Here is a 12,405-nt window from a genome sequence, read left to right on the forward strand (position 1 = left end):
CTTGCGACTCTCAAAGGATAATTTATAATGGCTGTCTAGTTTTTCAAGGTGCAATAATACTCTCCTGAGCCTTGGGTGTTTTTTCTGATGTTACGTGACATACAGCAGTAGCTGGTGAGGAAATTGTAAGGGACCAGCTTAGATTTTAGCAGCGTTGTATGTTTACTTTTAATGTTTCTACCTTTTTAGAATTTGCCACATATTTACAGAAAGTAGTAACCACAAACTAAGAGTCAGAAACTCTTATCAATTAGTATCACAGATCGAGTTCCTTGTCCTCATGATGGATGGGTCCTCTATTGAAAAGTAAAAGAAAACTCTGGAAACAGAGATTTCATCCTCTCACATCTTCAGCATGCATCTGGTTTAGGTTTGTAAGACTCAGATTTCAATATTTAAATAGCTCTTTTATTCTGCCCTGGGATCTCAATGGGAAAGGATGATATGCAAATGAAAATTACCTTATAGAAGTCATCAGTTTGGGCTGCAGAATCAGTCAGACTGCAGTAAAACTGTAGGTGAACACAAGCTAAAATATACCCATTGTATTTTTGGAATGTGCTTCCTGAGTGAACTTTGAAGCCTTTCCAGAGTACACAGGAAAAATCTCTTCAGAATTTCAGAAGTTCAGCAACTGTCTCCAGCTAAGTCACATTTATAAACACTGGACCTTTCAAATGCTCCATGTCAGATGATTTTTCTCAAGAAACAGGCCTTGCTTCCGTACACACTGACTTCTTATTTACTTTAAAAATAGATTTATTTTTTGTTTGTTGGGGTTTTTTTCTCCATTTATCATAAGCTTATTCTGATGAAAGCTAAAACGATTTTTCAGCATGGGCATTATAAGGATGTGAAAATGTCATGATTATCTTTACTATTTAAAATGAAATTTTGAAAAGTCTCTACATCCCCCCTAATATTCATATTGGTATGAAAACTGTCTCACAGCTTAAGCCAGAATTTGGATCTAAGAACCTGGATTAATTTTATCCATGGGTTTCTCAGTTCCAGTAGAGAATATTGAAACCTTATGTAGGGTTTTTTTAAGTGTTGTCTTTTTTTTTTAATGTAAGTGATCTTGAACAGTGCTTGCTAAGTCCTAACATACAGTATTTTCTACATTTCCTGACTCTGTAACTGAACTCGACCATCCTGATAATGCCTGAGATACGCAGGAAAAAATGCAATATACAGAGTACCTGAGGCATTGCCGGTTTTGTTCACTTGAAAATGAGTAACTGTATTATAACTTGGCTTCTTAATTTTCATTGAAGGAGGTACAGAGCATAGTAGTTATTCCATCTAAGTCCAGCTCCCAAAGGGATTACCAGCAGCAAAGACTTCCCGAGCAAAGCATACACTGCAACAGATAATGGCTTGCTGATTCACTTATCCCAAAAGTATTCCCAAGACAATTATATAAATTAGTCTGAAAATGCTGGCTATAAAACAATGTAGTTTGTCTATTTTAGTAATTTTTAAGTGATGGTATTTATTAAATCTAAAGCTGAACTGCCTGACTCTCCACATCCTTCGTAACAAAGCTCTCCAGCAAAGCATGGCAAGACTTTCAGTGGAGTTGCACCTATTTATACCAGTAGGCATTATACTCTTAGATTTTTCAACCAAGGATTATTAGCTGTGGATGAAAAAAGCCCCACTGCCAGTTGGCTTTGTTCTTCACTATTTCTGAAAACACTTCACCATGTTTTACAAGCAGTGCAAAAAGTTCTGGCTTCCCATCTTTGCAAGCAGTAACAATTACAATGGCAGAGGATGGAAGCAGCATAATAAACCAGACAGATGAGCAAAGATGGAAGAGCACAGGTACCGAGTCCAGTTACCTCCTACGAAGCTCGGGGGAATGATAAAATCAATAATTTCTTCTATACAGGAGAAAGAGACATATAAAAATGAAATAAAGTTTGACACAACTCCTAGAGAAGGGATGGGGTAATTTTTTAGTATGACAGTATTACCATTGCATCAGAACTCTCCTGTAACAAAGTGTCAAGATGCTCAGTGCATCTCTAATACCTTCCAAGGATTTCAAGGCTCCCAATAAACACTGAGAGGGATCATGACTGGCCATCCTGTGCCTACAGAAGGTGATGGATGCAGAGGAAGGTGCTTCCCTAATTACTGTGACCCACGTGAGGAACGGGCAGGCTGCAGCCTTGGCCAGAAGGCAGGAGCAGAGGATCTGTGAATCTGCTCCTCTTTGCTTCTCCTCACCCAGAAAGGAAAGCGAGCCATGGCTCTGTCCTTCCCCCTCCTCCATGTTTGGGCGAGGAGAGGTAAGTACAAAGCACATCTCAAAGGAATACAACTGGCAAGGCTTCCCACAGTGCAAATAAAGAATTCTAGGAAGTGTCTTTCTTTTTATAGCAAAATGCTTCCTGATTTCCCCATATAACATTACCTCTCCATGATAATTTGGCTGATTAACTGAATGGTACTAGTTTAAGCTGCTCCCAATTTATTACACTCCATAACGAAACTACAACGAATCTATGGGTTCAATGTTCCCTGATGTACAGTCAGATGTAAAGATTCCTGGAGACTCCAGTTGAGCATCTCACCAATAACATTTCTAACCACAATGGAGAGCCAAGGGGGTTGGGGACTTGGGTTTTCAGCTTTTTTCCAGTTGTTAAACATTTTGCTCAAAAATTGAAAAATACTTTTTTTCTTCTCCATATAGCTGTTTAATCACTGCTTGAGGTTGAAAAAAGTGTTTTTGAGCAGATGGCAAGAACATAGGATTTAAGCAGGGGACAGATGTAACCATATTAGGGAGCCTGGAAGATAAATCTCTTGAAATCTTGTGGTAGACGTGATCATTATTTTGTTTACATAGATGAAATATTGCTAGTTTCAATTAACAGTTGCTGTTGTCCATATTTGGGATTTTTCCCCTTCAGATGGTCATTAAAACCTGTTGTAAATCATCGTGTTTGTGCTGCTTCCATACTGTGCATAAATCATGTAGGCATCCCAGCATCTCCACTCTTTATGGAAAATGTGTGGATGGATATTTATGCAACATAAAAAATGGTGTTTGGTTCTTTTTAGGCAGTTTACAAGTAACGTCTCTAGTGATGTGCTGTCTCCGGTGATGCAGAGGGGAAGCAGAGAAGGACATCTGCATTCAGCCCCTGCGCTGCCAATCCCTGCTTTGCCTCTGGCTCCCTCCCCGGCGCTGTCGCAGCGTCCCTGTCGCAAACGGCTCTAACATAAAGCGCGTTTCTGACTTCCCTACATCTGGGGCGTGGGAAGGCAGCACAGTAAAGAGCAGCATTCTCTTCCTGTGGAAAAAATCCGTAGGTTGCGTGAGAGACAGTGAGGAAATACCGTGTTGTCTGCGTGCAGCTTCCTCGGGGCTGAGGCGTGTGGGAGAGCCTTCGTTGACCTTGGGGAAACATTGTTTTGCAGCTGTAAAGAGGAAGTCCTCTTAAAGCATATGTGTGTGTGCACTCACTTTACATGTAAAACCATATATTTACACGTATACTTGGGTGAATTCAGAAGCTCCTGCTTGGATACACTCTTTTTAAAGTCATGATCTTAAGAATATTAAGAAAATCCCCGAGCCAGCTGGGACTGCTATAACGTTATAATTCCAACTCATCCCTTCGTTCTTGCTGGAACTGAGGAACAAGTAGAGGTGTAAACCTTAGGAAGTGTTCTAGTGTTAATCACAACACCTCGGGGAGCAAATGTTAGCACATCAGTTGAACAGAGTGAGTGAGAGGGGCTGTGAAACATCCATCCACTCTTCAGCACAGCACTCTTGGTAACTCCAAATCCACCTGTAAACTCTAAACAAGCAGGGTGTCAGTGTCTGTTTGAACCAGATTCCTCTGGTGCAGACATTTTTATCCACTAAAGTACTTCCTATGCTTAGTTTCAAGTTTAACTGAACCAACTGAAAGTTCCATTTTGATTGAAGGAGGAAGCTCATCCTCTTGATTAAGGGGAGGAAGCTCATCCTCTTGATTAAGGGGAAGAAGCTAATATATGTTTATTATGTATTAGGCTTAAACATCCTCCAAAAGGAAAGAGGAAGAAGATGATGGTTACAGCAACGTTATGCTTTTCCAGTTGTGACTCCTATTTTCCCCTGTAACGAAGGCAGGGACACTACAGAGAATCAAAAAAGTAGGAATACACAAGTGTAAATGTCACAGACTACGCACCTTACTAGAACGTGGATATTAATTGCACCATTAGTTTTAATTGCACTGCATTTATAAAGTCAGACCTGTGTAGGTAAGCACTCCAAAATCAGGGAATAACAGAATTAGGGTGGCAGGTACCACAACTGTGCTGCAATCTTGAGAAATGATGCACAGTTTCGACAGAAAATCATACCATTTTCCTCTCATAAATTGGCAAGTAAATTTAGCAACATTTTACATTTCTTTAGCATTTCTCACCCTGATGTACTGTGTGAATTAAGTGCAGTGAGGCTCACGGAATAACTTAGTCAAAGAGCAAGAATAGAAAATAGCACTTACAGGTTATATAAATAAAATATTTTCTACGATATCCTCATTCCTTAGGGAACTATATGCTTTAGCAGATTTCCAGTTGGGACATCTCATATCAAACTGATTTTAACTAATGACTTTTAATGATAATAACTATTTCTAGATTCATACAATGAAAGAACTTTACTTAGTGCCAAGCAATTAGTAATTAATGAAGTGCTAACTAGGTGCCAAAATGTAAGCTCTAGTCTTTCAAATCATTTGTTACCAGAACAAGATTAAAAATTATCTTTAGCACTATACTCAGGAAGCTTAGCTGAAAGGCAAAGAAATTAACTTGATTTTATATTAATATATAGTTTTAATCCCAGAGACTTGTATGCAGCATGATATGTCCAGTCATAACAAAGCACTATTTCTCTTTTTTTCTTAAAATGGTAGAATAATTTGGATTATAATCCACACAGGCAAAGTTGATTACATTAAAGTAACTTACATGAGAAATGTTTTATGCCAAAATGCTTATGCTACCTTCTGTCAATGAAAGAGTACAATAAAGTGCAGTCTGCTGGCATTTTTATAGTCTTCGAATTCGCAACAGCAAGTGCCCTGGCTTGCAATCTCAACATTTCATTACAGCTGCCCCTGCAAACATAGCGCAGGTTGTTATGGGAGCATCCACGTTTGGTGTCGCCTAATGGAAAAATGGTTTTCATCTGTGAAATTAAAAATATATGGATCAATTCCCTCCTCTCCGTTGGTAGAGAATGTTGAAGTTGCAAGCTGTTGCTTTCCAAGGGAAATGTCACATCCTCTGTAGTTTGAGGGGGTTATGTGTGGTGAACGAGTTATACTCTTGCAGAGAGATGCAGCTCGTTGGGCAGTGAATTTTAGTAATAATCATTGCTGACAAAATGTGGCATAAGTATGTCCAAAAAATACCATAGTAAATAATTATTCGGAAGAACCCTGCAGGCTGGCCAGACGAATACCATTTCTAAATTTGTTCTCTCAGGTGTAAGTGGTGATGGCAAATGTGATGTGCTGTGGGCTGGAAGATTTTCAGCCACCTTCGTTTGGAGCTGTTCCCGTGACAGTGTTGGCTCAGGTTTGGCCCTCTGCACCCTCCCAGGCTGCCAGTCACAAGGGACAGCAGTTTCCTGTTACTTTTGACAGCAGCTTTCTTCATGATAGCCAACTGTTTTGCCACATATTTTCATCTAGTCATTTCCTCTCTTTTTGGTGCTTCCTGTGATTTGAATATTTAACAGCACAGCTGCAACATACAACTAATAATGTGTTTTAAGTGGAATATTTAGTATAATTGGGGAAATCCGTGCCTATAAAATAATAAGGAACATCAGCTATGTGTGTAGAGTTGGCAACTGAGTACTGGAAGGTGGTTTCTTGGAAAAGATTTTGGAATCATAGGTGAAAAGCAACTAAACATGGGGCTCTAGTGTAAAATTGGAGTGGGATTGGGCATTTCAGTTTCACTCATTCTTTAAAACTTTCTCCTATGAAATGATGCCAAGACAGCCAATATTTCTTAGTTTTCTCCATTTGATCTCTTGACATGTTGCATGTGTGGCTCTGTTCATATACTGAGGAGAGATTTCTAGTGAAGCACTGCCTAGGATGTCTGTGCGTTTCCTAAACTATTGCCTTTGTTTTAGACCCCTCTGCAGTGTCTACCAGGAATTCTTTCCTCCACTGTCCAGTGTATTGTACTGATGACTATTTGTCAGTATTGAATGTCACTATATTTTCTTCCTACTCAGTTGGGTCACTCCAAGTATCTTCCCAATTCACATCACAATTGTGAGTAATTTTGTGTCCCCTACAAATGTTGTCTCCTTCTATACAACCCTTTTTCTAGATTATTTTAAGGGTATTTACAGCAAAACTGAAAACACCCTACTCTTTTGGTTTTTCACCATGATTATGAATGACTACACATTCTCCTGTTCAATCTCTGTTACTTTTTGGTCCATGAATTGCTTTTTCCTCACAAGCCACTATGCAGTTTTTCTGGAAGCACTTAGTGAGAGAATTGTGAAATGTCTGGAAAATTTGTCACCTAAGCCATATATACACCCCTTAAGTAATGCTGAGAAGCTTGTTTTATGAGAGGGGTTGTCTCCTGCTGTAGTGAAGAAAAATAGCTTACAAAAATAATTCCCATTGCTTCCCCCTTCTGAGCTGTTTTTACTACTTTTCTTTTTCTCTTATTCCTCGATGATCTTAGAGCTCTTTCCCAACCTTAGCAATTCTAGGATTCTATAATATTTTCTTATTTTTTTGTTACAAATTGTTGTGTTTCCAAATCTGGTGAAACATCCTTTCCATTCACTGACTCACCTGTTGAAAACCTTACAGCAGGATGGCATTTGGCATTTTATTTTCCTTTTGCTTATCCTGGTTCAGAATGAGCTTGACGCTACGCCAGATTACCATGGTAAAAAAAAAAAAGTGGAAACAATGTTCTCTTTCTAGGCACAAGCTTTATTAAAATTGGGGAAATGGCACTGTACCTAAAAGTAATGCTTTTCTGCTTTATTGTCACACTCGTGCCTGTAGTTTCTCAAATCCTTCCTGCCTTATTTTCCTGTCATGGATTTAAAAGCTGGTACAGTCTTTCCAGCCTGCTGGACTTGTTTAATCTGGATCCTGGTACCTATAGTCTCACCAGTCTGCAAATCTATTAAAAACCAGGCACTATGCATAGCAGGTGGCTCTATATTTCATCAAAACCACAGAGCAGGTGGCCTTAGATTGGATGGCAGCAATGGGTTACCAGGTATACAAATTACTAAGTCCATCTCCCACGGCTGTGAAGGAAGCAGTGACTATCGTAACTCCGTGATAGGATGAAAATAAGTCAGTTCACAGCTTAATGACATTAGGTATTGCTTTCAAAGCATTCTGAATATCTGTAAATGGTAGCTATTAATTATTGCAATAACTCGCTGGAGATGGAGCCTGCCTGGCGGGAGGGTGCGGATGGGAAGGTGGCGATGCCAAGTCCCATCTCCATGGCAGCAGCGCTGCCAGCTCTGGCGACTTTAGGGCAATTCTTGCAAAACCTTGTGGTTTTCTGAGGGCTTTCCCTCCAGAAATGATGCAAACACCTTGACGGCCTTGTTTTCCCCTTGTAGGCTGATCATTTCCCTAACGACCGTGGGAGCAGAGAAAAGTCTTGAGATTCATTGCGCTGCCTCCCTTCAGGACGGAGTTCTTAGTAGGGTAATAGTCTTTATTTTGGGGCCGGTCCCTTTCCTTGTCCCCGTTGTCTCTCCTAAAGGGAGCGGTGCTACACGGAGAGCTGTTTGCCTTTCCGTGCCTCGATTCCCCCCGCAGCGGAGCTGGGGAAGGGGCTGGAGCACAAGTCTGAGGAGGAGCGGCTGAGGGAGCTGGGGGGGCTCAGTCTGGAGCAAAGGAGGCTCGGGGGACCTTCTCGCTCCCTGCAGCTCCCTCACAGGAGGGGGAGCCGGGGGGGCTCTGCTCCCAGGGAACGAGCGACAGGACAAGAGGACAGAGCCTTAAGCTCCACCAGGGGAGGTTTAGGTTGGACATCAGGAGCAATTTCTTCACAGAAAGAGTGAAAATGTAAGTGTAAATGAACTTCTTTACACTGAGGGTGGCAGAGCCCTGGAACAGCTGCCCAGGGAGGGTGTGGAGTGTCCCTCTCTGGAGACATTCCAAACCCACCTGGACGCGTTCCTGTGTCACCTGTTCTAGGTGACTCTGCCTTGGCAGGAGGGGCGGACTGGGTGATCTCCAGAGCCCCCTTCCCACCCAACAATTCCGGGATTCCGTGCTTAGACATTGGAACGGGCTGCCCAGGGAGGGCGGCGGAGTCACCGTCCCTGGGAGGTGTTTAAGGAAAGACTGGGCGTGGCACTCGGTGCCACGGGTATCCTTGACAAAGTGGTGTTGGGTCACAGGTCGCACTCGGCGACCCCGCACGTCTTTTCTTAACGCGCCCCATCCCGTGTTTCCTCCGTGAGGGAGAAGTCGGGGAACACTGTTCCTGAGGGGAGTGGGGGGGGGCGGTGCTGAGGCGGCGCGTGCGCAGCCCGCACGCGGCACCGGGCGGGGGCGGGCCCGGAGCGGAGGGGGGGGGGCTCTGCGCGCGCATGCGCGGGCGGCGCGGGCGCCCCCCCACCCCGTGTGTGTGTGTGTGTGTGAGTGAGAGAGAGAGAGAGAGAGAGTGGCCGGGGGTGGCCGCGGCCGCCCCGCACCCGCGGAACGGCGCCGGCACAGACCCCGCACGGAGCCCGCCGAGCCGCCCGCAGCACCGCCGCGAGCCCGCCCCGCCGCCATCCATCCCCACATCGCAGGTGAGCTGCGCTGTCGCGGTGGGGAAGAGGAGGAGGAGGAAGAGGAGGAGGAGGAGGAGGAGGAGGAGGAGGAGGGAGCCGGCGCCCGCCTCCGCGGGGCTCATTGTCCGGCTGCTCGGAGGAGGAGGAGGAGGGAGGAAAGGAGGCTTCACCCCGGCTCGCACGCCGGGCCCTGCAGGGCTGTTGCCGGCAGGGGATTGGAGGCGCTCCGTCCCCTCCCAGATCCGGGGAGGGTCCCGGCCCCCCCGGGGCTCCGCCGCCCACCTGCCTCCGCCGCGCTCGGGGGCGGCGGGAAGGGGCCGGACCCCGCCGGGGTGTGAGGGTGTGTGCCCGGCACCCCCGGACTGGGTGTGGGACGCAGGGATGCGGGCCAAGATGTTCACCCCCGGCACCTGCGGGAGCGGCCGGAGGGTGGGTTTTGGCCGGGACACCCCCTGCGCTGTCCGCCGAGCCCCCGAGGACGGTGGGGTTGCTGCGGGGGCCGGAGGGCGGCCGGGGCGGAGCGGGCGGAGCGGGCGGAGCGGTGGCTGTGGCGGTGAGATACCGCTATCCATCGGTCCTGCCCCGGCGATGGGCCCCGGGGAGCGGGACGCGAGGGGCAGGGCAGGGCAAAGGGACGATGACACGAGGGACAGGGCAGTGCAGCGCACAGGGATGGGGACACGAGGGACAGGGCAGCACACAGGGATGGGGACAGGAGGGACAGGGCAGCACACAGGGATGGGGACATGAGGGACAGGGCAGCACACAGGGATGGGGACATGAGGGACGGGGCAGCATACAGGGATGGGGACAAGGCGGACAGGGCAGCACACAGGGATGGGGACATGAGGAAAGGGGCAGCACACAGGGATGGGGACACGAGGGACGGGGCAGCACACAGGGATGGGGACATGAGGAAAGGGGCAGCACACAGGGATGGGGACACGAGGGACGGGGCAGCACACAGGGATGGGGACTCGAGGGACAGGGCAGCACACAGGGATGGGGACAAGGGGCACAGGGCACAGGCAGGGTGGATAGGCAAGGTATCGCCACCACATAGCATTGCTTTTATATAAACCAGGGTAATTTCAGAGCCCCGAGTTGCCTTGCGTTAGACAGAGGGTGGACAAATAAATGGTGTTTGTTTGACACCAGGAGTGTTTGGCATTATTCCTGTCCTGGCAGCAGATGCTGGAAAAGCAATTCTGTAGATGTGTTTGAAACCACAATGAGTGGTGGTGACAGGTAATAGTTTGGGAGTAACTTTGGAGTCTCTCTGTGTTTAGTACAGGCCTGGTGAAATTCCAGGGGTGAGTTTATCTACTTGAGAGTCCCCTATACTGACACTATTTGAGGGATCCTTATACTGACAAAAGGTGCCTTTGCACAGGTCTTATTCTTGCTCCATCCTTTTTCCTGTGCTAAATTAAGGGGCTTTACTATGACAGGTAGCTAGAAGAGATGGAGACTGTTTATTTTCAATGGGCTAGGTGGATAGCCAGGCAATCACATGTTTTATAAGTCTATGGCTTCTGAGTTTTTCTCAAGACTGGAAAATATAGGATGCATGACGATGATTTCCTTTTTATTTTTTTTTCTTACCACTGCTTGCCTCTGCAGCTGTCTTCATTTTAGTTGTATTATGGTGGTGTTTGTTTCTAAGCAAATTGGGTTTAACTTGCTATTCAATGGATTGAGACCCTTTTTGATATACAGACCTATTGTGGTTTTTTACTGCATAATTTTATTTTATGAACTTCAACTCACCAGGTCTTTGGTTTAAAACTTTATTAGGTCTCAGCAGGTCATTAGAAATAATGCATGGACCAAAGGTTGAAAACTACTCACTGCTGATACTTTTGTATCATTTTCATGCAAGTAGTTTACTTTTTGACCCTCTTAACCTGAGATACAGAACAATGAGGAGTAGGAAAATATATTGTTTCCCATAAATTTCTCCTGACAACAAAGATGCATTTTTTTCATGTATTATTGTAGGGTGATTTATGATAATTGAGCCAGAGGACTTCCATAGGCACCTCTGCATGAGCTGAACTGGCTTGGGTCCTGGTTTTCTAAGCTGATATGATCCACCTGAATGCCAAAACAGCTGGAGTGAGTTGGCACCATCAAGTGCCACAGAATAACATCCTACAGAAGTTGGTAATTGCTTGTGATCTTTTCTAGCAGTGCCCCTGGTTACTCTGCTAAACGTTTCTGGGCTATATAACTAAATTTTTTTGTTTGTTCGTTGGGGTGTGTTTTTTTTATATTTTAAAGGAAATCTCTTGCAGAAGCAGAACTCTTCCTGCTTTGCAGAGCCTCTGCACATCCCTCCTGTGGATTGTCTGCAGTCCTGCTCAGAAGTTGGCTGAAGCTGGGTCACTGGAATTGAGAGGGTGCCCTCTGGTGACATCTGTATTTGGAGTTTGGGTTGCATGTAAAGGAACACTCCAGCTAGTCTGGAATTAAATATTCCCATCAGCAGGGCTGGAGGAGTGTTCTGCACTGAAATGCTGGTGGGTCGTGGCTGAGGTGGGGGACGGGCAGTCACTTGTGAGGTAATGTGGAGGCTGTGCAGCAGTCACTTGGTGCCTGTGAGCCCCCTTGTGAAATATTTGACCTTAGAATTTGTGTTGCTGGATTTTGATGAGAAATCATTGATTCCTCAGTCTGATGGAGACAAAACTCCCCTCAAAAAGCCTCTTCATGAGGTTGTCCTGTTTACTCATCAGTGGAGGTTTTTTGATTTTTTTTTTCCCTGTGGAATTTTTTTCCTGTAGAATTTTTGGTTTTTTTTTTTCCTGCAGAATTTTGGAGGAATCTTTTTCCTTCCCTGCACTTTCATCTTGCCTGGTCACTGTGTAGATTAAAAATGCCGATGTGCAGATATTTTATTGATCTTGATGCTGCTCAGCACTAATGAACAAGAATGAAGATACAGGGCTAACTTGAGCTAGTTGTGTAAACTTGGATTTTTAAAATTGGCTGTGTTTGCACAGAAAGCTAATGAAGTCATGGTGTCCTAATGTTCTGCTTGATGTGTCTTTGCATATTCAAAGATTTGAATTGACAAGCCACACCTCCATCTTAATCAGTTTGTTCCACTATTTTTTTTTTTTCATTGAGATTAGGGGTTAATCTTTTCCTTCATATTTGCTTGAAGCTGAGTCATTTGGGCTCCTCCTTTCATTCAGTAAGTAAAGCTGAGTTGAAAATGTCCTTTAGGGGTGGAGAGTGTAATTGGTTGCATTTTGTCAAAGTATAAGGCATTAAAGGCATGCTATGTTTCTGTTTTCAGTGTTGGTTTAAAGCCCCTGTTAGAAAAGATACTTAGAAATGCATTTTCAAAATAGCAAGAACCTTTCTGTTAATAACCTTTATATTTAAATACCTGGAACTGCTGCGGTAGAAATCATCTTATAAGTGTGTGTGTCTCATATTTATTGCATGAACAGAAGCTTTGTGGGTTTCATGTTTTGTCTGTTCACTAATTAATCACCCTAAAAGACTGCTGAAAGTGTGTCTTAATCCCCTAGAAACGTGTGGATGTGTGATTGCAACTCTTTTTTTCCTTTACA

At 44.7% G+C, this 12,405-nt stretch overlaps 1 protein-coding gene across 1 annotated transcript in view; it reads left to right on the forward strand.

Annotated features, from left to right (window-relative positions):
* The first annotated feature begins 8,671 nt into the window (after positions 1-8,671).
* The window catches only part of RALGPS2 (Ral GEF with PH domain and SH3 binding motif 2), a 106,095-nt gene continuing 102,361 nt past the window's right edge, over positions 8,672-12,405 (forward strand). Inside the window, exon 1 of the mRNA XM_027740620.2 lies at positions 8,672-8,839. The gene's annotated coding sequence lies outside the window, so the exon portion shown is untranslated. The remainder of the gene's footprint in view (positions 8,840-12,405) is intronic.

The sequence above is a fragment of the Pipra filicauda genome, unplaced genomic scaffold, assembly GCF_003945595.2.
Source record: "Pipra filicauda isolate LSUMZ 115617 unplaced genomic scaffold, ASM394559v2 scaffold114_size2234877_pilon, whole genome shotgun sequence".
In the NCBI taxonomy this organism is placed as follows: domain Eukaryota; kingdom Metazoa; phylum Chordata; class Aves; order Passeriformes; family Pipridae; genus Pipra; species Pipra filicauda.